The sequence below is a fragment of the Aphelocoma coerulescens genome, chromosome 4A (genome assembly GCF_041296385.1).
Source record: "Aphelocoma coerulescens isolate FSJ_1873_10779 chromosome 4A, UR_Acoe_1.0, whole genome shotgun sequence".
Lineage (NCBI taxonomy): Eukaryota > Metazoa > Chordata > Aves > Passeriformes > Corvidae > Aphelocoma > Aphelocoma coerulescens.
The window spans coordinates 10,155,500-10,182,442 of record NC_091018.1 but is presented as its reverse complement, the minus strand read 5'-3'; the positions used below and the strand labels follow the sequence as shown (position 1 = coordinate 10,182,442).

Below are 26,943 nucleotides of genomic sequence, written 5' to 3'. Positions count from 1 at the left end.
GTTAAAAATAGTACATGCTGCTGGGAGAAAAAGGTAAGAGTATGTATTAATATATTGTATTTATACCAACAGCATGCTTTTCTTCTGGGAGGTGAGTTTCAATTATAGTACATTACACACATGGCACAGATTTTGGAGATACCTACATGGCTCTGAGGATGAGGGACAGAGTGCTGTGGCTGGGGGGATGCTTGGGAAGGTGTGGGAAAGCCAGCAGTGGCTGTAGGCAAGAAAGGGGCAGTGGGTCCCTGCAAGACGTTTCTTGTGCTACAATGCAGTAGGATTTAAATTTAGAACTCGTATGCGACCCAATGTCAAGTCAGAAATGTGTGGTTGAAAGTGTATAATCAGCTCCAAGTGGCTGCCTTGTAAATCTCAGGAGCAGAAACTGGCCTCGGGCTAGCAGCCGTCTCTGCTGCATCTCTGCTTGAGTGAACTTTAATTTGACTCTTTATCAAGAAAAGCAGTGAGAGAAAGAGGGGAAAAAAGATGAACACAGCATGGGTTGCTCAAAATAGGCTTTGTATGGCAAAATGTGATTTTGCTGGGGACTTTGCAAAGAGTTCTGTATGCCCTCAAAGAAAAGCAAAGTCCTGTTACAAAGAGTAGTGGGCAAGGAAGGGCCAAGAGAAGCTCAGAGAAATGCTCAATTTCTGACTTTGGGAGCTGCTTCTGACTTCATTGGGTTGAATGTGTGCACAGCACTTCCAAAAATGAAGTGATGTCAAATTGGACTTCTACAATCTGGGGCCAGTCTGCAAAGCACTCTATACTCTGTGCAAGGCTTTGTTTGCTTAAGCTGCTGCCAGAACCAAATCGAGCATCTCCATGAGCATCTACAGTGACACTAATGACCAGCGTGCTGTGAGCATGCAGAGCTATCCAGGGAAGGAGTAGGGGCATTAAACACTGTCTGAAATTTTGAGCAGCTCCTGGCTAGGGAGTTTTTTTGTGATATTATAATGTGAAGTCTTCATTATGAAAAGAGATTATTGATGCTGTGAAACTTGGAAAACCTCATCAAGTTTGCCATGATTATATGAGTATATTGTAATCTGCCACACTCGAGAGCAGGGAATAATTTGAGCCAGCAGTTTTTCACAAGTCTCAAGACAATGTAAAATAAAGAAAATATTAGTGACAAACGGAAGTTTTGTCTCAGGCCAGTTTACAGTCCTGGGAACGATGTATTTTGGACCAATGTGCTATTGATTTCAGGAGGAGATGCTTCATGTAGGTGCTAAACACAGACTTATTCAAAGGAAAAAGTTCCCAGTGTCAGTGAACCAACCAAGATCTGAAACTCAGTTTGCTCTTAAATGAGTCAAGTTACTTTTTGTCATTGTGATATGGAAATTTAGCTTTTTATCTTTTTGAAGGGTTTAATATTTGATATTTATTAAACTACAAGTTTTGCACATGTCCATATGTTGACAGAAAACATAAACACTTATATGAAGTAACACTGAAAATCTGTATTCTTCACACATTGGAAGGTGTCTGACTCCATTCAATTTTCCCTGAAGGAATATCAAAATAATTTTTTAAAAGGAAACTGGATATAAAAATAGTGGTTAGTGAGTATTCGCTATGTATCAATCTAGTAGAAAAACTTCTGTTTTCCTTTTTTCTGGGAAAACAAGGGTGCCATAATCCCAGTATTTGCCCACATACAGTGTTCGTGGCCTAGAACCCAAGCATGAAAATAAGCAGAAATTCAAGTAGCTCAGTCTGCTCAGCTTATTAGAGGTAGTGTAGTTTGTAATACTCAAAGAATTACAATCTCATCAGTGCTGTAATCTCTTCCCATGTTTTTTTTTTTAATCCTTACATGCTTGTAATTGTTTTTTTTCAAATCATCAAAGTGCTTGAGAAGGCAGAATGTACTGAGACTTTCTAAATAGTAGAAATAGTCTGTCTGCCTACCTTGCCTGGTGGTTTCAGCTGAGTCATGTGTTGGTAGGAGAAACCTCTGTACTTCAACCTGCCAGACTTGTAAACCTATACACAAGCTGTGTTGTGTCTTTGCTGCAAATTTTCACACTCTTGAACAGTAAAAGAAAAAATACCCCAAAACCAGCTATAAATTGTGAAACCCCAAAATATCAGGAAGGAATATGCATGAGTTATTTTTGAAGTATTTGCCACCACCTCTTCTGTTAGGGAAAGGGTAGTTGTGAGCTTGTGAGAGGTGCTCTGATGGATGCTCAAGCCTGTCATAAAGCTTTTTGTTCAAAAAGGAATCTTAGCTAATGTAAGCTACTGGAAGAAGCGTTTACCAATAAACAGAGCTTTAGCTGTCTTCTGATCTCAGAGGCCTTCCTTTCTCTCCAACCCTGGCTATTTACAAAATTTTCTTGTATGGAAATAAGGTGAGTGGCTACAAAAAGCTTTTTTTCCCCTTTGACATTCATACTGGAGGAGAAAACGGTTACGTTCCCTTCATCTGAAGGCTCATTAGATCTAGTAATAAAGTCTTTATTCCTGTCTGCTGTCTCTCTTATAACTATGGAAATTACATAAGGGTAGTGGCATCTGTCTGGGAGTTTGGCAGGTGAGAGACATTGCCTTAAAGTTGTGGTCTGTTTGAGCCATGGATGTAGTTGGACCTGTGCAGCTGCAGTGCCTGAGCCAAACTGTCCCATGGCTCTTGGCTCACAAACAGGCAGGATCTGGTGCCTGCGGGAGGAACCAGCACTGTCACTAAATCCAAAATCATCAGCTGCCTCTGTGTCACAGGGTGAGCCATCTTCTTTCCAGGTCAAGTGTAAAGTCTGGAAAAAAGGTTGCTCATATAATGAAAAGAGGTTAAAAAAGTCTCCCAGCTTACAGTGCTGCCCATTGCTGCTGGGCTCTTCACTCCTTTAGCTGTGTGGGGCTGCCTGAAGGTATACAGATCCCTGAGCTGCTTGTGGGAGTGGGAGAAGAAAAAAAATATATATGGTGTAGTGGGGTGAATGTGTGTGACTGTAACAGACCACCAGGCTTTGCTCTTTGGAGTTCTGTGTTTATGAAGGAAACTAGTGAATCTGAGAACCCAGATACTTCTTTTACTCGGTCAATGGGAAATGAAGCTGCCACTTTGAGCAAGTTGTTTTAAAGCTGAAAGCTTTGAAGGTCAGCTCCAGTGGAGTGACATTTTAGCTAAGGGCGAGAGAAAAGAATCATTCTGTCAGTGAAGCACGGAGAGTTATGACCTTAATGGAGTTGTAAAAGTAGAACAAGACACAATGGAAGTGAGTTCCCATATCCAAGGAGGGGGTTTATATTAAATCAAGGACAAAACAAGCAGTGAAGAAAGAAGTGTGAATGTGTCCCTCTTTTTTTTTTTGGTCATAAAAAGTAGTTTTGCAATTGACTTATATTTGTTTAGAATTGGTTCCTGTTTGGTAACCATAATTAAAATAAGCTCTAACTCCAGGTACTCTGGATCCTACAGTCTTGTCTGATGTTGGCTGCTTCAAGTGTGCTGAAATTTCCCTGGAGGAGGGCAGTGGGGCAGTTCACAATTAAAACTGTGTGACAAGAGCAGCAATGCTCTGATGGCCAGAATCTCCAGACTGAGATGTCTTCGTTTGAAGATATTTTACATTTATACCTTGGATATAGGACCTGTAGAGCACTGCTCATGTTAAATGTTCCGAAAATGCAAACAGCACACACAAGGGTATCATCTCATGGTGAAAATACATTGCTTGTGCTTGAAACATCTTGGTTGCTTGGGGACTGGTAGAATCCCCCTTAATCCTGCCTGCTTTACTGTAGTCAAATTTTTTTAAGGTGTCTTACTTGCAATTCCTTTTCTGTTAAGAAGAATGAAAAATTTCTTTACTCTTACCCAATTTAATTTTTGATTCCAGCTGAAACATAAGCTTTCCAGACACATGGTTTAGTGCTTCCAAAACACAGGTGGTTTCTTTTTCAGGCTTTAAAAAAGTTCCAAATTGTTGTTTGTATTTCATTCCTTTAATACAGCCTCTCCATAGAGGGCCACGGAAGATGTGACAAACATGGATTATGAGGAAAGATTTAACTCATCTCCCTAATGCAGATCAATGCACCATCTATTGATACTCCTACTGGTCTACAGGAAGAAGCAGAATGACTTTGATAGACTGACCAATCCTCTTAATTCAGCTTAAACTCTATTTGGTGTTCCCTATGCCACATTTCTCTCACAAGCACTAGTTCTTTCAGGGCTCTGCCTGTTACCTCTTTGTGTAGCAGTGCATTGGATTGTGTTTTTCTCTGTGGAAATGGCACCTTCTAACAAGATGAGCAAAACCAGCATTATTTAATACCTGTACTTGAGAATGTGACAAGCTGCCTTCAAAGTAGCACCCACTACTTGAATGGCTTTCCATGGTACCCATAGGCATCTTTCTTTAATTGTAATTGATGTTTGGAGAGGACTGTATTGATTTGTAGATCTAATTATCTTAAAGCAAAATATATTATTTTAACAGGAATATAAAATCCCATACTGCAGAGAAGAGAGTAATGCTTTGTCTCTATTCAGAAGTAGGAGACTGCAGTTCAAGGTGTGCAGAGCATCTTAAGAGCCTCAGACAGTTAATAAAACATCTGGGAAATGTGAAAAGCTCAGGATCCAGTTTCAGGGACTTGAAGGGGTCAGATGTGAGAGCTGGAATAGTTCTTTGTCCCAGTATTATGGGACCTCTGTGGAGGTGACTGAAGAAACTTGCTGTTGGCAGACTGGATTCTGAGGACAGCAATGTCTTCCTGTCTGTGTCCAGCAAAGTCTGCTTGAACACTCAAATAGGTGAAATGGTTGTATTTGCTGTTGTTATCTCTTGATGTAGCTGGTTGTAAAACAGGTCATATGAAGTAATATAGATCTTAGAAAGTACTTGCTTGTGCTTTCTGTATCACTTAAGGATAAAGGTCTTTTGCCTTCTCATAATCAGGCTGTTTGAGTGTGAAAAATGTACTTTCAGTAGTCTACTAATAGCTTGTTCTCTTCTTAATAGTCCTTTTATCTTTGCTTCTTGTAGGATTAATTATGTACTAGTTTGAAAAACAAACCAGTGAGAGGCACCAAGTCAGAATAACAATTTAATGGAAATTAAAGAAAAGGAACAGAAAGTAAAAGAAAACACTGACAGAGTCAAGATACAACCTGAGTCCCTATTAGGCAGGGTAGTGGTAGCAGTCTGGTGGAATGGTGGCTGCAGTCCTCTGAAGTGGTGATCCTGTAGTAGAAGGGGTCTGCTCTTCCTCAGAAAGTCCAGCGGTGGCTGTGTAGCTCCTGTCCTCTGGAAATCCAGTGGAGCCAGTGTCTTTCGTGCTCAGAGTCCCAGTTATATCCACGATGGGATGCTTGGTTCCTCCCTCTGGGTGGAGCATCTCACAATGGAGTAATGAGTCATGAGGCCAAGTGTTGATTAGGCTCGTTAACAGAAGATAGTCTGGAGGGAGTTATCTCTGAGTCATGCAGCAGGACAATGATGGGCCATTAACAGAAAGATAGTCTGGGGGGAGGAGGCAAGGAAACACTGCCCCACCTGATTTCAACAGCTCATGAGGATGGTAATAGAATACACCTCAACCCAGGACAATTATTAAAACTCTCTTCATGCTCCTGACTCCAGCTGATATAAGGTATTGCCTTTGTGTTTCACCCAGCCACTGGGCACGTCCTCCCGCTCATAGAGTACTGCAAGTTGAAAGCAGCCTGTTTTGGGGAATTTTGGACAGAGGAAGATAGGCACATGCTGTCTTCATACTGCTTCCTTGCTGCCTGCTGAGAGACTCATTGCTTTCAGGGCTGTACAAAGGCCTGGTTTCACATGTTCTGCTCTGGGTGCAGCTTTCTATTGTCTAACAGCAAAGCAAGGAGAGCACATGAGATTTTTTTATGCTGAGAAGAATTTTAATTGATTGTAATCACAGAAGTAGAGGGCTTGGGGGGTGGAGGGTCACTGGTGATTAGTCATTGTGCTACAGTACTGAAACTGGCATGAAGTTCCTGGAAACACAGAAAAGTGTGAGCTGTGGAAAAAAACTTACCGGTGCTTTGGTGTGTTATGGGAAAGATCACTCACAAAACCAGCTGGACTATGGAGAGTTGAGTTTCAGAGGGGAGGGGAATTTGTTTTTCACAGCATTTACTGACTACCCATAAAATAAGGAGAGAATGGGGTTTTGAGATGAAAAAAAGATCAGATCCTGCCATAGTGCAGCATTTCCAGGCTTGACATATGTGAATCCCCATTCTTGTGAGAAGGTCTGTGTGAATTTCGTAGGGAGTGGTGTAAATGTCCTGCTGGATTTGAGAGAGGTCATGTTAGCCTATATGTTGGGGATTTGAAGATCTCTAGGAGGTGATTCCCCTCTGTTAGAACTGTGTGCCTGTCCACATTAGTCTGTTGTTCAGGGCTTCTCCCTGCATTGCTCTTTGCTTTGACCATTTTCCTGTTTACAAGGAAGTGCTGAGGATGAGAGTGTTCTCATATGGTGTCTGCTCTAGGACACTTGCAAGAGTTCAGACATCCTAATATGTGCTCCGAAAAGAGCCAGAAACCCAATTGCTCACTGCTTACCCATGTAACCTTGCACAAGAAAGGCTCACAGGGGAAAGTCAAAGAACTTAAAGGGAAGTTATATACCAGTTCAGCTTTAGAAGCATTAGACAGCTTTCTTCTTCCTTATCAAAGAGTGATAATCAACTTTCTTCTTAGTGACAGAAGGAGCTATAAAATAGTTCTTCTACCTCCCACCCTGCTTTTTTTTCTTGTGAATTTCTTTAAAGTTTGTTTTCCTTGTATGTACAGAACTGCTTCACTGCGTGACTCGATGGAGAGACTCTTTCCTAAAATAACTATTTAAAAAGTCTGTAAAGCTTTTGTTGTCATACACAGAACTGCACTTGCTTACTATTTTAATATTTAGCTAAAATTGTGGGGGTTTTGTTTTGAAATAGTTCATACAATTAAGATATAGGATAAGGAAATGCAATGTCAAAAATATAATCCTGAGAGGTTATTAATTCTTGCAAAGAAACAAACTCTTGAGTGTAAATTTTTTGAATGCACTGGGAAATGATACCAAAGAGAGAAGTACAGGGTGCAGCAGCTCCTTGTCTAGATCAAGCTTAGGTCATTTGCTTGGGACTGAGAACCAGCCTATAGATTTCTCCAAATAGAATGTTTTCCTTAAAGATACTGCCTGTGTCAGGTTAACAAAATCAAATGCGTTACTTGATTTCTAAGAGCAGCGTATGTGGAGAAATCTCTCAGACCTGTTCTGAGAGCTATTTGGGTGTCTTAACTCCCATTGAATTTTCAATTCAATGGGAATTAGGCACCTGAAGAACTTCAAAAATCTGGCTTTTAATTTACTCTTTAAGCAGGGGAATAAGGAGTTGGTGCTGTGGGTCGGGTCCCTCCCTTTCAGTTTTGTTCCTAGCAGGTTCATATGAGAGTGTAGGGATGAACACTGCAGCTGCCTTTGGAGTTCAGGGGTGTGTATGTGTTTGAAATGTTTGGGGGTTTTTTAATGTTGCTTTTGTGTTTTCAAACAACTCCCCTTTTTGAAGAGGGGAGTAAAACCATGCAGTAGGATGTGCTGGATGAGTCCCTGTGCTTGGCCTCCCATACAGGTGAGGGTATCTAGTCTGTTTTGTGCTTATGATTGAGAACAGGACCCAAATTAAGACACATCTTGGTAGCTAATTTTAGTCAAAGTCCAAATTGCTGTAAGAAATTTATTATTTTCTGATGGAACAGAGTTCTGCTGTTAGGAAGTGACTGCATCGAGCTAATGACACTATGAGGATGAAAATGTATCCTCTCAAGCCTGGGCTTCATCACTCAGTACGTCATTGATTTTTAGTGTATCAAATGCTTACATCAGAAGTGGAGGGTCACAGGCGCAACATAATCTGTATGAATTTTGATCTTTACCATTTCCTTTTTATTAGTAGTAGGGAAACTGACTCAATTACTATTGCAACTAAATAAAGAAAAAGTATGTTACTTGTTGATACATTATGGGAGTGAGCTGCTTCTTGATATGGGTCAAATTGTCTTCTCATGGTCCCAAATATGAATTCCTTTAACAGTCTGTAACACTTCTGTATCTGTTTTATTGCCACAAGTGCTATCTCTGATGACCAGAATGTCAAAATGGATTCATTAAAACACAAGTCTTGTGTGTAAATTGATTTAAAATGAGGCAGATGTAGTAGGTGGCCTTTTTTTTTTCTGCCCCATAAGGTCATGCGAAGTCAATAATTTAAGATAAGCACACAACATACCCTTTAGCAAGGAAGAATACAGCAAAACTCAGCCCTTCATTTTCTACAGTCCTATTGCTCTCAGCAACCAGTACTTGATGATCTGTTCTGTACTCCTCCCTCCATAGGGACACCTGTTTATTTTGCCTATGTGACCTTTTTAGTTTACCCTTCTATTATATTGTTCCCTGCAAGGAGAGGGTGTTTTGCAGAAGTTGTACCTGGAAAAAAACCTACATTTAATTTCTTAAAATGAGTAAAATGTTTGGGTTGATCATCACGGCTTTCAAAGCAGTCAGTAAGGTTTCACCTGTTCACCAGAAGGAGAAACTTGTCACCCTCTGTTTGGTTTTGTTTGAATAATAACCATGGGTGGTTATGGTTGTCCCTGATAGATGGGAAAAATGGGAATTTAAAATCATGCTAAAAGTGGTGGTTGTTTTAAAATATTCCTGTGTGTGTTTTTCAGAAATGTAGCTTGTATACAAATTCTCAGTATATCATGGTAATTGGCAATCTTCCATCCCTACTCATGCCTATTCTTCAGCAGTGCTTTCTCATACTGCTCCATATCCCTTTGGTATCTCCCCTGAATTTTTGACCATGCAGAAGGTCAGTTTTGCTGTTATTTACACCCATGTGTCATTCTTTGTCTTACTGTAATAGCAGACATGAGGGGTCATCTGGGTGTCATGCTGCAAACAAGAGCTAAAAATTACTTCCATTGGTCAGAAATATAGAAGAATAAAACAGTGGCCATAAAATTGGTGTTAGTACCTTCATCTTCTGTTGATAGAAGACCATGAGGTAGGCAGGGTAGCACTGTTTTGCATCTGCCCTTGTTGCAGGATGCAGTTGATAGCAGTCGGTGCCAGTGTAGTGGAAGAAGGCTCCCCAAAGATTCATCAGCCAATCTGCCTTTTCATTACCACCTTCACCAGGAGAAAAGGTGTCTGTGGGACAGTTTCAGTCACATCATTCAGGTTAATTCCCTTTGATGGTTTATCATCCCTTCCCAGTAGTCTAACGTTGAGTGACCAAAGCATCAGTGCAGAATCCCTGCTATGACAATGGTTTTCTGCAGCCATTCTTTGAGAGGTGACAGGGGACAAGTTGGGTATCCCAAGAAGAGCCAGTGTGGCCTAAGTCTGTATCAGTCAGTTGTGACTGCTGATGTTTTCTCAATCCAAATTTGTTTTTTGTTCACCAGCCAAACATTTTGTATTACTGTTTTTATTGTTGACAGTATTTTATCTATGTCTTTATCTGATATGACTCCAGGTAGTTTTGTTTGCTCTGGCACATTAACTGGTGTGATTTTTTGTGCAGCAGTTCTTCATCTATTTTGACATGTGTATCTGTCATTTTTATCAACTTTTGCCAAGACCAGACTGGTAGGATCTTCATTACAGTATTTGTTCTGGAATTGTCTGTGTGAGCCCCTTCACATGAATTCTCTTTCTTGGTGGCTGAACTTCCCTGTGTTTTCTGAAAAAGAAGATTTCATTTATTTATATGCTGATGGAGCAATTTATTAAAATGCTGGCAATGGTCACTTGTTAATTGTTTTTATCACATTCCAGTGCAAATACCCTGACTGATATCATGAGCTTGGCCAAGTGCTGGGCAAACTGAGAGAACCTTTGCTGCTGTCTTTGCAGGGCAAGTAGAAAAAGAGCAACCAAGACCCAGAGATCCAGACAGGTGCAGCTGTTTTGCTCATGATGACATAGGAAGACTCTCTGAGCTGGGAGTGACATGGAGGTCTCTGACTTTAAGCCCAAAGTATTGCTTTTGTTCACTACTCAACCCTGCTGATCTCAAAGACCAGCCCACACACCCACAAGAAATCATTCTGATTTTGGTTATGAAAGGGTCTGTTAAATTTTTTAAACCGTTCTGGTGTTCTCCATATAAGCCTTTCTGCCTCAGTAAGCCCAAACTTTCCTGTCTTTGTTTCTGTTAAAGCTGACTGAAAAATATATGTGGATGAGGAGTTGGCACAGCCCAGACAGATTTGGTTTTAAGGGTACATTTCTTGATTTACTCTTTTTAGTCCATTCAGAGTTTCTTTTATATTCAGTCCCTCCGAGACAACCAGTATCTCTAATTTGTTACATCCTCAGTAGAAGGAATTAAGCAGTCTGAGGCTCTGTCTGCTGGATTTACTGCTGATCTACTGGAAAATGCATTCCCTGTTTCTTGCAGGTTTTTAAAGATACCATTGGCATGATTTCTGTTAGGTCCTGAGCATTAATGATTATGGTCCTGATGAAGCTGGAGATTGACTTTAGCCTTTAAATTAGCTTCAAACATTTGCTGTGTCCTACAGTACTCAATCTTTAGCACTGGGAATAATCAGGCTAATGATCCTGCTCTTGCCTTTGGGCTTTTCAAGCATGTTGGAAGGTTTTGTGCCACTAGCAACACCAACATTGCTGCTCTGCCTGCAAGAAGGCATCTCTCTGCTTCCTTGGATGTGTTGCTCTTGGAAGGGGAGTAACGATGTGAGGCTTTCTTACCCTTGTACAGCCTCACTGTGCTCCTTGTTCATGCTTCCCTCACCTGCTTCCTTCATCCTTTGGTCTGGAGCTGCTTAGGATTTGTTTAATGTCTATCTTCCTCTGTAGCTTTTCCTCTGAGAGGGCACTGAAAGAATAGTGGGAGTGTTGGAGAAATGAAAAGCAATCTGGGAACAGAGATTGGGGGAAAAGAAAAGGTTGTAGATGAGAGAGGGGAGATGCAGCAGGACACAGCATGAACAGATTCTAAAAGTTTCTTCTTCTGCTTAACACATTTAAATCTGCAAAGTTTGCCAGAACTCTAATCTCATTCAAGTACTTCAGTCATACGGACAAACTTTGTGAGTTTGTCCGTATGACTGAGTCTTTCTCTTTTTTGTTCTAAGTTATTATTTAGAGTGTCCTAATGAGCCATGATTGTGCTTTAGGCTAATAGCTATCCAAAGGGATTAAAAATTGGGGGGAACAATTATTTGAGTGCATTATTGCTTTATCTTCATTACTGCCAAAATCTGAAGGGTACTATTACTGTAAGCTGACTATAATAAGTTGCATCTGATTTTCTTTTAATTAGTGAATTGTTACCTCCTGAAATACTGGTTAATGCCAATTAAGAAACTGTTGTGTGATAGGTCTGATGTAGTACTGGTGCAATTCCTCACTGTCTGAATAAAGGGAGGGGAGAAAAAAGAGTAAGTTAGCAAGTTGATTCTTGATGGTTTTGACTTCCTTACACACTTCTTTATTTAATAAGTGTACAAAGGGATTCAAATGCCATGGCTGCTGGTAAAGGTTACTTTGGGATAGCTCTGTTCCCTAGCCCTCAATAATCCTTCCTGTTCAAAAGAGTGTGGGGTTTATGAGTCTGATTGCTGTGTTAAGCAAAGTTGTGGGTGATGAGGAACACTGGAACTTCTGTATCAGTCCTGATGACAGCTTTCAAAGCCCCAGAAAGTGATGAAGGGATAAATCCTCACAGGGATTGGCTTCTTATGCTGAAAGAAAAATTCATGTGTTGTCTCTGAGTGTACTTGACAGATCTGATGAGATTTTTTTCGACACTGGCATTTATGGTTGATGACCTCTTGGGTTAGTAAACAGGAGGTGGAAAGCAGGGCTTCTGGAACTAAATACAGTAACTTCAACAAGTTAAAATAAGATGCTTGACCCTAGAAGAGTGATCTTTCTACTTTAGAAACAGCAGGCCTTCTAACACATTGCAGTGGCTTATGTAATAATCAGTAAAAATAGGTAAAACATACATAAATAAAAAATTTACATGCCATTGTCATCATTTTACATATAATTTGAGCGGCAAATTATGTTTTATAGTAATTTCCTCTATTCTCTGCAGCTTTCATTCTTGGCTGTCAGCAAATGGTTCATTAAGAGCTAATATTAAATTCGCTAGTGTATAAAAGGAATGGGCCCCTGAGCCACTGATTAAAAAGCAAGGTAGAGAAGGCCAAAGCATTTAATTGGAAGCATGAAAGCTGTTAATCCTTTTGTTTTTTCCTGTCAACAAATTGCTGTTAAAATGAAAGAGGGAGAAGAGCTGTACTTTTTCAGAACATAAAATGTTTGTGAAGAAATCCTTCAGGCCCTCCTGCCTTGGCCTTCGTGAATGCAGAATAATTCACTGGGAGGGGACAGTTGTGACACACCAGAAGTGCTTCAAGTGTTGTAGAGTGTAAATATGAAGGTTTAAAATGAGGAAATGACAGATAATGCACACTTGTGAGTGTGTGCGCGACTCCTAGCAATTTTTGCTAGTGACATTGATGTTTTGAGAAGCATTTAGCAACATCTCCTGAAATGCTTTTTTGGACAACTGGCAGCCAGAAAAAGTGGCGAGATGTTTTTCACCTCTTGATTCAGCCCTCCCTTGATGACTTTGTATTTTGTTGTGAAAGGATAAAGCTCCTTCCCAAGTTAATGGCTGTATAGGAGGAAGGTGCAGTCACTCTGGTTACTCCAGAAAAAGCCTTTTGAGCCTTATCTTTGATAACGTCTGATGTGGCAAAAGGCTCCTGCAAGGCTAAGGCTTGTCCCCATCCTGTTTCAGTTGTGGCTTGCACCATTCTTGACTGTGTTCTGTGTTGTTTGCTGTGTCTTTTCTGTGTGGTGACACGGTTCAGACAGGGATGAGCTTTCTACTCTGAGCACTACTGTCTAGTGTCTGGCAGAATGGTGGCAGCCATACTTGGCCTCTAAGCATCAACTCCATACAAATGTTAAGTACTAACGTGTAGTAGCATAAGGGATTGAACAAAAACAGATATGTGGAGAAACAAAGAGAACCTGTTCTCAAGGGTTTTAACAAGGGACCCCCCCAGGAAACAAAGGGAGCACAGAAGGGGCGTCCTTAAAACAACGACTGCAACAAATAAACTGCTCATATATGAAGTGTTTGGCAAAAAATGAGCCTTGGGGCATGGAAGGGAGATCCATTGAATAGGTCAACTCTGCAGGCCCTTTTGATTAAAAAAAAAAAACCAACAACAACAAAAAAAAAAGGGAGAGAGAACATATAAATATATAAAGGCTATAAATCACTGAGTTATTCAATTATTCATATCCATGCAAACCCCCTGCATTTATGCTAAGGGAGAAAAAGCCAGAAAGAATTATTTCTCTTAGTTGTTTTTTATTATAAGCAATAGAGAAACAGTGGTAAATTATCTTTGTTCTTTCACAGCATTTGTAGTGTTCATTTATTTTGAGTGCTTTACTGAGTCAGTTCACTGGCAAAATTTTTTAAACAATAGCATTGACCTTTCAGCAAATGGCACAGAATAACGGTGGGAAACAATTTCGCTTTCCAAATCATGTATTCCTGGTGGACAGACACATGCTCTGTAACCTTGAGCACATGTCAGAAGTTCTCCCATCCTTCTTTGGACGCCTCGCAGTAGTGTCATGGGTAAGGATTATTCAGTGAATAAATACAAATAAAAATAAGAGGAAGCCTGTTAGCATTCATGCTGAAAACTTGAGATTAATTAGATAAATGTTTCAGTATGAATTATTTGCCTAAATCCTTGTAATGGGACAAAATTTCCTGCCGATGTAGTTTGATTGACCTCAGGGAAGGTGAGTCACTGCAATAGAGAATTTGCCTGTGATTTCTCTATAATACAGTATTGGCTCTAATTTACTATACATTTTTTATCCTGTTAATCCCAAATTAAATGCTTGGCAATAGCCATTATATAGCAGTGGATGACTTGCTAAGTTTGAGAGTGTGTACACCGCCAGCTGTCGTGGTGCCGAGCTGACCCTGGTGCTCTCAGAGAATGCAGCCTTCAGCAGTGTTGCCATCTCTGTAGAGCAGAGTCTGCTGGGAAACCTCAAGAATTAATCCCTCCCCACCTGTAGCAAGTCTAGGATCCCCACAATGTTTAATTGTTACTGGTATCCCTCAGCTGATGATTCCTTGTCCTCCAGGCTTTGAGGGAGCTCCTCATTTCCTTGTGCTGGAGCAGTTGAGTAATGTTTGCCATGTTGAAATGCCCCTCTGCACCTGTGCGGGGAAGCAGGGCTTGGTACCCACCCTGAGCAGGAGAACACCCATTCTGTGTGTCTTTGCTTTTGCATAAAGAAGATCTTTAATGCTATTTATGAATTATATAGCTCTACATTTCACACACTCTGGTTATAGTATCTGAATTTTAGTCAGTCCTTTCTAACTGCTGCTACAGGTTTTGGTGTTGCAGCAAATACCTCTAGCTCCTTCTTCTACAAGTAGGATCAAGTCTTCATCTAAATCTGGGACGTATTTTATCCTCTTTGTTTCACTCATCTCAATATTTGATGACCTCTGCTAAGAGAATAGGGTGCTGAGCTAAAATATTTTTGGTTTTGAAGTGGTGTTTTTTTTCTTTCTCTGGCTTCCTGGGGAAACAGCCTTTCTCATTACTATCATTTCAGTATCTTTATATGCCTACTTACAGCTTCACATATTTACTTTTGAGTAATCAGCAACATAAGTGGTATCTTTGGGGCATTGTTAGCAGGCACTAAGGTGGCTGATTCAGAAATTTTTGAGGTCAGGTGGATTCTTTTAATTGATCTTTGTGAGCCTTGTGTGAGATTGATAGAAGTGCAAGCATACTAAGTAACTCCTGTCCACACTGCTATTAGTCTGAATGCTGAATCTCTTTGATTATGGTTAAATCCTGTCAAGATTTCTAGGAGAAATTACTGTAATGACCCTTGCAGCTTGGGAGAAATAATTCAGATTTGTAACTGAGTCATTACTCTGAGAAACCTGCTGCTTTGAACCTTTCTGTGCAGCCCTTCCCTGATGCCATGAGACTGTCTCCAGTTGATATTTAGCTTGAGTTGCAAACTCTTACTCATTGCTCAGTGAAAACAGCCTAGAGACTAAATATTGGTGTTTTCTTCATTTTGTGTTAGTTTATATGTTTTGTTGTTGTTGTAGTACATAAACTGTGTAGAAAACACTTTCAGAACAGGGACTGACTGCACTCTTGAACCTCACAGGGTTTAGCTCTGAGAATATTGAGGGAGAGCTTAATTTCTGAAGATGAATGAGCAGCAATGCAATCACTCACTAGGTATGCACAATTACTCTTGCACGATTGAAGTCTTCAGTCACAATATTAAGCATTTAATTGAAATACACAAAGCGTCGGTAGCATTTTCATGGTGCTCAGGTTGTTCTTCAAGACCTGCTTATTCCTGCCAACAAGTGAGTAAACATAAGGAGTCTTATTTTCTTTCAGGTTCAATTGAGGAATTGTCACATGAGTACACAAACACAGCCCAGTGTATCCTGCGTGTTTTGTTCCCCTCTTCTGTCTTGATACAACTGAAATAAAACATTCAGTATATACCTCTGTTGACTTCTGTCACTGATCCTGTCTCAGAGAATGCAGGCAATGTTGTTTAATTAGGATCAGGAAGGACTTCTAGACTGGCCCTGTAATCATTACTAAAACTTTCAAAGCCATTTCCTCTAAAGTGCTTTGAAGCCTGATTGTCAACACTCAAGTTAAATATGATGGAATTAATTTTGTAGATGGCCTCATCATAGAATGCATGATAGCATCAGCTCTATGAAGAGTATTCCAGTTAGTGTGTTAATTTTAATTATATGGAAAAAAGGTCTGTTTTACCCTGATAAGTTAGTGCTTATAAGGTCATTGCTATAGATTTTTTTGGATGTTCTCCAGAGCAGGTAGAAGGCTAGCTAATTTTAAGATGTGAATAGAGAAGGGAATTTTATTCATACCTTCCCCTCAAACAAAACTATTTAACACTGCTTGGAAGAGAAAATTATAGGCTGCAAACAAATTATACTATTCACAGCTAGACTTTACATGGGTCTTTGAATACACAATGATAACCATTTTCTCTAGTATTTCCCATAGCAACTGGAAAATGGTAACAAAGATGTAAAATGATATATTGGTGACATTCCTCTTGCCTTGTCCTTTGGGTAGACTTTCTCTTCCTCTCTGCTGCAGTTGAATATCTTCTCTGCTGTGCAAAGGCTCTCCAGCTCAGAGCTGCTGCGGGGTATTCACGTGTCTTTGTGTGCTGCTGCTTTCTGAAGCAGCTTCACCGACATGATGTCCAAATCCTCCCTGGCCAAACAAGCCCTTTTGTCCAGGCAGGAGAGCATCTCAGTCAGTGCAGCATGTGTGTAGCTTATGGCTGAGGATTAGTCTTCCCCTGCCATCATGGGCATGAGGAACCTTCTTTTCCTGGTGATAATGGGGCTGAATGCCTCAGTAAACTGAGAATAGTGGGAGACAGGAGAAGTTTATTCCCATACATAGCTTAACATTGGCTTGCACCTTGAGGTGTATTTTGTTCACTTACAGAAGGAATTAATGAATGCACAGTATCCTGATCCTTATGGATGTTTTCCAGCGTGAGATATCTGATGATCTTGTGGAAGCTTTGTTAGCTTTGTAATAGGGATGCATTGCCAAACAGGTGCTGCTTGTACGCACCTCTTTGTTTTCTTGTTTGTGTTTGCGGTTAATTCATGTTTGATAGTATTTCAGTCTATGTTCTTGGCAATGTGGGGTTTTTTTCCTATTAAAGACACATTGAAAGAATTGATATTTACAATATAAAAGGTGCTAGCTGAAATGGGAAGCTTCACTTCTGAAATTCCAGTATTTATAAATTTATTTTCCTACACTGTAGACCACCAAGAAATGTAGAAGTTAAATATGTGATACAGATATTTTGTCATATAATTATGGACATTAGTAAAATCAGAATGTTCTGTTTCTGTTTCTGTTGTATTTTAATTTATGAATGTAGGAAAAGTGAAGCATTTTGGCCACCTGATAACCTGAAAATTCAGTATTCTTGACACTGTCATAATTAGAGATCAGGGGCTTTCTGTTCTAAAAAACTAAGTACTTTATTTGGCCAGATCAGAACACTAATTAATAAAATTTTAAAATGCCACTGGAATCTGTGCATAACATGCCTGGGACTTCTATTTGACCTGAACCCTCGATATTGATAATATCGCATACTCTTAAGTTCCACAGGTGGATAATGCATTCTGTCAATTTTGCAGTCTTCTCGTAGTCTTGAATGTACCCTTGATCTTACTTTATGAAAGAGACTGAATGGTAGACCTTGATTTATCTTTGCTGTACCTTTTATCATATTGTCTTCTTTATTTTCATGTCGTCTTACCTTTGCTTTTACTTCTCTGATCTAAGAAGTCCCAGCATCTTCAGTCTCTGCTGATACAGAAGAATCAGCATGGCTTTAATCACATTTGTTACCTATCTTTGGAACTTTTATAATCCTGCTACGTCCTCTTGGAAGTGGTGTGACCCAAATTAAATAGAACACCTCATTATTTTTTACGTGATCTCCTCCCCTTTGAAGTACATTTTGAACATTAGTATTTCTTTTTTCTTCTTTCTTCTTCCTTTGGTTGCAAGAAAAAGATGCATTCAGCAGGACAGAGACAGTATTTCTTTTTGAATGGGAGATTTATTTTTCCTTGCAAAGACTTTGGGCTTGTCACTTGAAATCAAGTGGAAGACAGTGCCAGTAGCTTGCAAGTACTGTACCCAATGTGAAAGTACAAGTTGCTTTTGAATAATGTATAATTTATCATGCATTAAACTATTAATAGAGTGAAGTCTAAGATTGCCTAAGACAAAAGTTGGGAATTTGGTTGGAAGGAAAAATGCTGTTGTTAAGTGAAACTTTTTAATGCATTTTCTTTAATCCACTTTTTTGAGGATTCTTTGTTGTTTTGGAAATGGATTTCAGTTAATTTGGGGAATGAAGGAGGACTGTTCATAATTTCTGTATTTATCTTCTGGGCCTGAATGTCCTTACTAGCCACAATAAGTGCATACAAGAGGACTGGTAAAAATACTCTTCTAGCTTCTTAATGAACAAAAGAATAAGTCAGAGTAAAAATTCTCTTATTCCTTTGTGTTTTGAGTTTGGAACTGGCCATGGTTGGCCACTGATATGGCTTTTACTTTTTCCAAAGCAAGAACCTCCCCCACTTCAGTTAAAAGACGAAGCCCCCTGCAGAATGCAAAACCTTGTAGAACCAGAGAGTCAATACCTTGCAAGATCAGTTTTGAAAATGTGCCCAATTTTGCTGTGTTTCAAGTTACTTGCTTTCACGTTATGTTGAAGCATTTTCTGTGGAGGGCCTCAGTTGACCTTTTATGGATGCTGGATGGCTGTTTGGGGAGATTTATCTGATCATTGAAGTTAAAAGAGAAAAGTGAAGAAAAGTAGATACTTAGAACTAAAAACGTTGAAGGAAAGTTTTACTAACACCAGCAACAGTGATTCTGCCAGCCTGGAATGACTCCTTATTCAGCAGGGAGGCTTTGTTGAAATGAGACCAACGAGGACATAAGAATCCAGCCAAACTTATGGGGCTGATCTCTCAGGAGTATCATAAAAGCCTGTGCTTACCCTGTGATTTATCTAGTCAAGTTTGAGAATGCTACAAATATGCTTTAATTTTCCTGTGTCGTGATAGTAAGAACGACAAATGATACAGTGCAGAAAATACCTATCCTCCCCATGTCATCCATTTTAACCATGTGAACTTGTTTTTAAATGGAAAAAGATAGAGAAATTTTTTTTTTTTTTTCTTTTCTTCACAAAGAGCTTTCAAGTCTAAGGAATTCATTGTGCATGCATTGGTTTGCTTGTTTTAGATTTCCAGTAAGTGATTCCAGGAGCATGACTGATGCATCGTGTCCAACAGAACCACTGGATATGTTAACTGAGGAACTAGTCTGCACCATTGACTAACCTAATTCTGGGAGCTTTAACTGGTCTGAAAAGACAGGAGTGGAACTGTGAAAACTGTCTTGACACTTGGTCATTTCTTTTTGATGCTAATGGGGTTAACATCCTCCTCTGTCATCACAAATTAAAAGTTTTTATTGGTTGGTTTTTAGCCCGCAGGTCTATTAAATGGAATCATCAAATGTAAATGAACCCCCTGGTAAAGTCTCTTGAAGTTTTTATCTTACTAAAATAATGACACACATGTATAAATTGAAATGTAGATCCCTGGAAGGCAGCAAGACCACAAACAGGAAATAGTATGAGTGATAAAAATAGTAGTCATGGTAGGGAAACAATCTGTTTTCTCCAGCAATATCAGCATGGCATGGAAGTGTCCCTCAAATGCTTGAATATTTAGGTACCTACTGTTAGGTATTACATTGCATTTAGGTTGGAAAAGACCCTGAAGATGGTCAAGTCCAACCATTAACCCAGCACTGCCAAGGCCACCACTAAACCATGTCCCCAACATGTCAACATGTCTTTAAACACTGCCAGGGATGGTGACTTAATCACTTCCCTGGGCAGCCTGTTTCAATGTTTGACAAGCATTTCGGTGAAGAAATTTCTCCTAAAATCCAATCTAAACCTTTCCTGTGCATATACACACATCTACAGACAGATTTTTGAGATGTAAATGAATGTAAATTAAATGAAGATCAACAATTCAATGTCCCAATTCTGGTTTGACAGACAGGCCAGTACCTGGGTTATCTTCTAGTTCCAACCCTGTTTTATGTTTCTCTGAAGGTATCTGTCCTGATTTGCAGTGTATTCTATTGATGCCTTTTCCTGGTCTTAAAATCAAGAGTCATACATGGTTAGAAGGGGAAAAGGGATTTTACCTTGGTATTTATTTTAAGGATCCTTAGGTGTACATGTCCAGGTCATATGCATCGAGATGCACCCCGCCGAGTCCCTCTATATCTCTCCCAACATTGGGTATAACATTATAGGTTTTACTAATTAGCATATCTATCAAAGATTCCCCAATGAGAGGCTCAAGTGAGCCCCCCTCCCAAAGGAACCTTCCCCTGGATGGTTCTATCTTGGTTTACAGAATGTGTTCTGGAGAGGACCTTGGGGTCTGGGGCACACTGATCCCTAGCTACGAAGCTTCTAAAGTGTTGAGTCTCTTAGCTTAACAAACAAGTCCAAGAATGTAGGCAAAAAGCACTAGGAATACAGATGTTGTAAAAAGGTATAACAGGGGTATAAAAGAAAAGGCAAAAATCTTCATGGCATCACTATTACCATCCTCATGAGCTGTTGAAACCAGATGGGGCAGTGTTTCCTTGCCTCCTCCCTCCAGACTATCTTCTGATTAATGGCCCATCAATGCCCTGCTGCATGATTCACAGATAACTCCCTCCAGACTATCTTCTGTTAATGAGCCCATCAACGCCTGGCCTCATAACTCATCATCCCATTGTGAGATGCTCCACCCAGAGGGAGGAACCAAGCATTCCATCATGGATATAATCTGAGATTCTGAACACCAGAGGCAACCCTTCCACTAGATTTCCAGAGGACAGGAGCTACACAGCCACCACTGGACCTTCTGAGGAAGAGCAGACCCTTTCCACAGGATCACTGCTTCAACAGAACCACATCCACCACTTCAGGAGGACTGCAGCCACCATCTTATCGGACTGCTAACACCACCCTGACTAACAGGGTGTTAGGTTGTATCCTGACTCTGTCAGTTTGAACCAATGTTTTCTGCCTTTTTTTTTTTTTATTTCCCTATTTAATCGTTATTCTGACTTGGTGCCTCCCACTGGCTTGTTTTCAAACTAGTACAGTGTCTTGGGGTCACTTTATGATGTGTATCCCCTGTCGCTGCTCTATGCCCAGAAATTAACTTTGTGCCTTTCTGTGCCTTTAAACTGAGCCTGAGAAGGGGGAGAGGAAAAAAAACTGAGCAAAGTTTTCAAGCAGTTGTTTCAAGGACACAGATACACATTCCTCTGCATCCTGCGGAGGTGAGAGGGAAGTACCCTTCTTGCTTTTCAGCCAATTTTTCAGCTCTTTTTTTATATGGAGGGAGACAGAGAGTTGAACTTTGTTTTCCTGGGACTTTGTTTGTTTCCCGTCTTCTTTTTGGACTGTTTCAACATGAGAACACATCGGGAGAATTTTCCATTTTCCATCAAGGCCCCGGAGGCGGGCCCACCACGACCCAGCTCTGAGGAGGGGGAGAGAGACTACGGAAGGGCTCTGAAATTTTCCCAGGTTTCTCTCTGCAGTGAGAGGTTTTATTATTTGGCATTATTATCCTTTTCCTGTGTGTTTGTTAAATAAATAGGTTTTATCTCTTTCACTTTCTTCCGAGGAAAATTTCTTTTTCCCGAACCTGGTGGGAGAAGGATGGTTGTAACCTGCCTTCTATCAGAGGATATTTTTCCTCCAAATTTGTCCAAACCGGCACATACGGTATCTTACATGCATTGAAAAAACAAGGTGAAACAATATACTGGCTTGTATTTCATCAAGAAGATAAAATGTTTAAACTCTACTCTTGAGTGTTTAAATTGACTGAATTAAGTAATTCAGTCTGTCTTGCACAGGAAGGACTTGTGGCTTTTTGTTTGTTTGGGTTTTTTTGAGCAAGGTGTGTGTGAGAGAGGCAATTTAATAACATGTCATGTAGGAACTAATCCTACTACCACCCTTTCCCATAGAAAACAGACTCAGGCATATGGTGCTCTCGTCACTGCAGGACTTCAAGCACAAAGGCAGCTTTCAGTGCCTGTGGCCTGTGGGTAACCTCTCTCCTGTACTTTTGCCTCCAGGGCACTTTTCAACATTTTGTACTTAGCAATGCAATTTGGTGAGTGCTAATTACCACAATAAAGATGGCCTTTGTATGATGATTAGGACGTGTCTTTATCCCTAACCAAAGTAAGATTGCGTATCACTGTCAAAGCGTTTAAGCTGGTGAACTTGACTGATCATTCCAACATGTCACTTGGTACTGTGCAGCATTTTAGTACACTAAAGTTGATGTAGATGACTGTAGAAACATGACGAGTAGGGCTGTATGAATCTTTCATAATGAAGCATGAAATAGGATGGAATTCTCCTGGACTCCAATCTTGCAGACACTGATTTAATGGAGAAATATCCCCTAGTAAAAGAAAATTGAAGCCAGTAATAAGCACTGAAGCTGACTCTACATTTGTTGTCAAAACTGGTTTTGAATTACTAAGGGAAAAAAGAAGAAAGTGGTGAGGACAATATACATATATACCCACATATACACACACACACATATATATATGTGTGTGTGTGTGTGTGTTTGTATTCAAATGTAGTTCCCTTTCCAAAAGAGGAATTTCCTCCTATGTTTTGTCATTTAAAGGATTTTTTTTGTGTGGATTTTGCAGAAGTTATCATTGGAGGGGAAAAAATAGCAATTTCAAAAAAAATTATATGGAAGTTATTTGGGCAAAAACAACTGGTGAAAAGGAAATGGAAGTGTCCTTAATAGTATGAGTTTTCTTGAAATTTGTAGACTTAGTCCAAAAATTTCAAACATAAAAGGACACAATTCAGTTTAACTGTTTGGAAGAAGCTTGTGGGGAATATAGTTCTGTGAAACATAGCAATTTATATCAAGTTGGCTTTTTTTTTTAATCAGAGAAGTCTGAGTGTCAAGTGAGTCAGCTTATGAACTGTGTGCGAGACTGTATTAATAAGTCAGAAAATGAAAATAATAATTGCAAATGATTCACAGTGTCTGTGGGTATCATATGTGCTTTCACTTGCCAGAGCCATCCTTCTTGTTTAGGAAAACATGGAAGTAAATGGTGAGATTGAGAGACACATGACAACTGAAGATACTCAGGTTTATGGTGTATCTGGAAGGTGACTTTTGCACGTCTTCTCCAATACAGATGGGGGAATTGGAGACTTTGTGGTGTGTATCTGAACCCTTATCTGGGCCCTGTTCTACCCACACAGCTCTACCTGGCTCCCGGGTGTCCTTGTGGAGTGGCACCAGCTTCCAGTGGAGGCTTCTCTTGAGTCCCCGTGGAGGGGCTGGGAGGTCACAGCACAGAGATAGACCAGGGTGTATTTTTATTTCACCTTCTTTTCCCTGTCCTTCCTATCCTCTGATATTTATACAATAGATAAGCAAATCTGAGGCAGGAAAACATTATATTTTTCCTGCTTGTATATCAGTTCTGTTAATAAATAGTGCTTCTCTTGTCAGGGGTTCTACTAACATCCTATAAACTGCTCGGTCTGTATTTAAAAAAAGGACAAAAATCGTGTTATGTCGTTTTTGCTGACCTTCCTCCTAAAAGTGATGTGACTGATAACATAATAGGTAATAGGGAGAGACTGTATATTAATATATAATAGGGATAGATAGGTTTATTACTGAAACATGTAAAATGCCCTCACAGCTGCCAGCTGTAATGACTGCCTCTGTCCAGAAGGTACATACGCATTTGTGTGTTTGTGGAATTAAGTTTAGAAAGTCAAGATGTTCAAAGTTAAGCACTTAAATAGCCTGTGTTTGTCAGAATTAGCTATTATTATTGGAGGATTTTGAAAAAAACCAGCGTGTTTCAGAGCATTAGGAATTTAGGTTTTACCCTTATTAATCCATCCTGTTTCAGATAGGTGGAACTTCCTGCAGCTTTAAGGATTAGTGCTGAGTTTGAAGAAACAACAAAGCTGTCTCCAGGTTACTGAATATTGTCCATAGTCAGGAGAGCCCACATTCACTGTGGTCTGTGTCTTTATGGGTTGGTCTTCAGCTGGGGTTTTCATGCCCCTTAGCACTGGATCCTCTTCATGCCTTGTTTTCAGGTTCTGGACTTCAAATTCCAGCTGTGCAGGGGATTTGACACAACTTTGAGGTACCGCTGCTATATTCCTTGGCAGGTGCAGAATATTTGCATCCCCAAAGCAGACAGGAGCTTATGAAGTGGCTGAAACAGAAAAGGCCTAAAACAGATATTATTGCAATAGAAATAGGTGGGATTTTTCTATTGGTAGATAAAAATGATTTTATTTATATTTATTTGATGTTCAAGTAAGATTTTATCAGCCTAGAGGTTCTCTTTGAGTGCTTCCATTCCAACAGGCATATAGTAAAATCAAAGCTTTCCAAGGTTTCTGTCACTTCTGCTTTCTGTCAACATATACACAGTACAAAATTGTATCCCATTATTAAATGAGTGAGAACAGTGTGCTGGAAGTATGGTTATTCTCACCCAGCGGGCACAGATCTTATGAAAAAGTATGTCTCTTCACATAACAATGTTGTTTGTTTCTTTTTCTTTCCCTTGAAATCCCACCACATTGTTATGAAGTTAATTTAGTTGTTGTTGCGTATGATGCACACTTCACAGGAATGTATGGTGCAGCTGAAGAAACAGCTTCTATGCTTTTTAAAGATCAGTTCAGTCTTAAAACAGAACTTGTGTTTTGGGGGAAGGAATAGGAACTGTATTTCAGGGGCTGAAAAGTTTCCTTATTTTTTATCAGTGATCAAAAGGACTTCTCAAATCAAATTCAGAGAATTTTCAGAGCCATCGTGATGTCCACTGCATGGCTGCTGTACACATCAGAGTGAGGAGGACTGTTCCTACTTCCCTTCTGTTTTCTGCTTAAAGTCAGGAGAGTTTTAATATACATAGTCTGACAGCGTTTACTATAACAAGCACATCCCCTGGACTGTGCAAGTCAGGCAAGCTGTGCTTGTCAGCCTTGAGCAGCTGTGCTCAGATGTGCAGCTCTTGAGGTGCTCTCACTCAGACAAGTATTGCTGTGCATTCCCAAGAGATTTTTTTTAAAGGCCTTTAAAAGTGAGAATGAATTAGGCATCTGTTCCCTGGTTTCCACAGGTTTGTGGTCCCTGAGTTTCACATTTAAATGGGTCCCAAAAGCAAACTTAGTGGAGTTTTACCTTTATAAAATTACCCAATCCCCTATCTTAGCCCTTGTGATTTGGAAAGCAGCCCAGATGTGCTACAATGCTCATATACCTCGAATTTCTCCTAGTTTTAAGGAAGTTGTCCTAGTTTTCTTAAGGAAATCTTCATGGTCTTTGCCCAGTGCTGGAATATATTTTAGTAATATGAAAGAGTAGACCTGGTGAATGCTTCTGGATAAAGGACTGGTCTGGAAGGATATGAACTTTGAAGGTGGTCAGTTCAAGAGTCAATCTTCGCTGATATTTTGTATATATACAAATAAAGTATTAGTATATGTTGCCAATATCTCTCTTGAGACAGAAAATTCCCAAATGTAGAGGAAAGTCTGTATCTTCAAATGGGCCACATGCCATCTCAGCTGAATAGGTGTATTCCCAAACACCTGGAAGTGCAGTATCTCTGCAGGTCCTAAAGAAGCATTAGAGGAGGGGATTCCCACCTTTCCCACACCCACTGCTTTCCCAGGCTCCATGGTAGATCCAGAGTCAACATGCCGGCAGCAGGGGTGGGCTGTGGCAGCTGTACCGTGAGAGTAATTGCTGCCTGCATGGATTAATGTAATAATCGTGCAATTATGCAATCATGACACTTGAGTGACTGTATTGTCTGCGTGGTATATGGAAACGATATGATGATTATAAAGTCATTATCCAGTATAGCAGCGTGCCTGTGAAATCCAATGCCTTCCTTGCACTGTTGATAGGTATCTGCACTCTGTGCAATGGGTGGATCTCCCTGGAAGGTTGGTGACGTTTGTTTACTTTTATCCGGTACCCTTTGCTGTGAAAAATTTAACCAATTTCCTCAATTCAGGCTTTAATGGTTTCCTCTAACTCTTGGCCATCTGTTGTAGTGCAAAGAGATTTCCTACAGGAATTTCTATTTTAACATAGTTTTGCCATTCCTACTGTATCAGTAGTGTTTTCCTATTATCCTTCTGTTGTGATAAACGATTTCCAAATTGACAGCTGTCACATACATGCTTAGGTAGCAATTGGGAAGATCCATTTATGGGTTGTATCTGAACTCTTTCACTTGGTCATGGCATCTGAAGAAAGGAGGAACAGATAAAAGGTTTTCTTTGACATTTTAAAATGAACTGTAGAATTTAATCTAACTTCTGTAATTTATCAAAATTAGTATATAGCAAGATTTCTTGCTGTAAGAAGTCAAAGAGAATCACTGAAATGCACAATTGACCAGACATGGTCATGCCTAATTTTGTAGGCACAGAATTTCATTTGTTTCAGTAGGACATCATTTACACATAAAACTCTGCCTTTTTATATAAAAAGTTTTCAAGATGTATTTTATATGACAAATGGTAATTGCTTAATATTTTCACATTTCCTGAATTAAGATTTTCTGATGATTTTACTGGAAACAAGCTACTGCTGTTTGGAGCCCATTGACTGTTTGGAGACTTCTGGAAGCAAGTCCAGAATGAGAAAAAATACAGTCTCGGCTGAAAAGTAGTAAGTCTTTAAGAATGACAGCAATCTTGTATTTAGAAGAGAGTCTCCAGTGTGGAGACTACCTTGTATATTACACTTAAGTGGGGAAAGAAGCTGGATGGGTATGGATGTACGGAGGGTTGATTTTATTTCAGCCTTGGTGAAGTTTTGGAGCTTAGCGCCTTTGGTGTTCGATGCTGTCAGGTGGTGGCATTGCTAGAGGATATCTTCTGTCTGAAGCCCTTGCTTGGTGATTGTGTCCTGCTCAGGCTGTGTGCAGCCAGTGCCAAGGACAGCATGGTGGAGGATGTGTGGATGTAGCATTAGGGAGTCTGTGCTACCTGGCCTGATGTGTCTAAGCAAAGAGTTAGGGTACAGGAGTGAGACCTGGTCTACAGCAGACAGCTCTGTTACAGCCTGGG

The 26,943-nt window shown here is 40.0% G+C and overlaps 1 protein-coding gene across 9 annotated transcripts in view; it reads left to right on the top strand.

The window, feature by feature from the left end:
* The window catches only part of IL1RAPL2 (interleukin 1 receptor accessory protein like 2), a 390,566-nt gene that overhangs the window by 110,542 nt on the left and 253,081 nt on the right, over window positions 1-26,943 (top strand). Inside the window, exon 1 of one of the 9 annotated variants that reach the window (XM_069015268.1) lies at window positions 5,572-5,622. The exons of 7 other annotated variants lie outside the window; for them this stretch is intronic. The gene's annotated coding sequence lies outside the window, so the exon portion shown is untranslated. Of the gene's footprint in view, window positions 1-5,571; window positions 5,623-11,417; window positions 11,472-26,943 lie in introns of those variants that run through there. One more of the 9 variants, XM_069015269.1, reaches the window with a different exon arrangement.